Raw genomic sequence first — 298 nt, 5'->3', positions numbered from 1 at the left:
TACCTACATTTTGCAAAACTTCATAAATTGCATTACATTATTAATTTCTTTTTTTACCTTCCTCAAAATAGATATTTTTCCATACCTACCTGATCCAAAGAGTACAGAATATTTTTTGACTGTGCTGTTATCTAATACCCAGTTTAATTCCCTGCATAAAACCAAGTGGTAATATTAGCTGTAATGGATCTATAATACTGTACATTTTGACTATTATACCTGCTCTATTAACAAATATAAGTGAGCTATTTTTTTATGACATATTGATTCTTGATATGTATATATCTTCCTCAAAACA

Source organism: Octopus bimaculoides, chromosome 5 (genome assembly GCF_001194135.2).
Source record: "Octopus bimaculoides isolate UCB-OBI-ISO-001 chromosome 5, ASM119413v2, whole genome shotgun sequence".
NCBI lineage: Eukaryota > Metazoa > Mollusca > Cephalopoda > Octopoda > Octopodidae > Octopus > Octopus bimaculoides.
The sequence above is the reverse complement of the archived record's forward strand: the minus strand, read 5'-3'. Positions refer to the sequence as shown.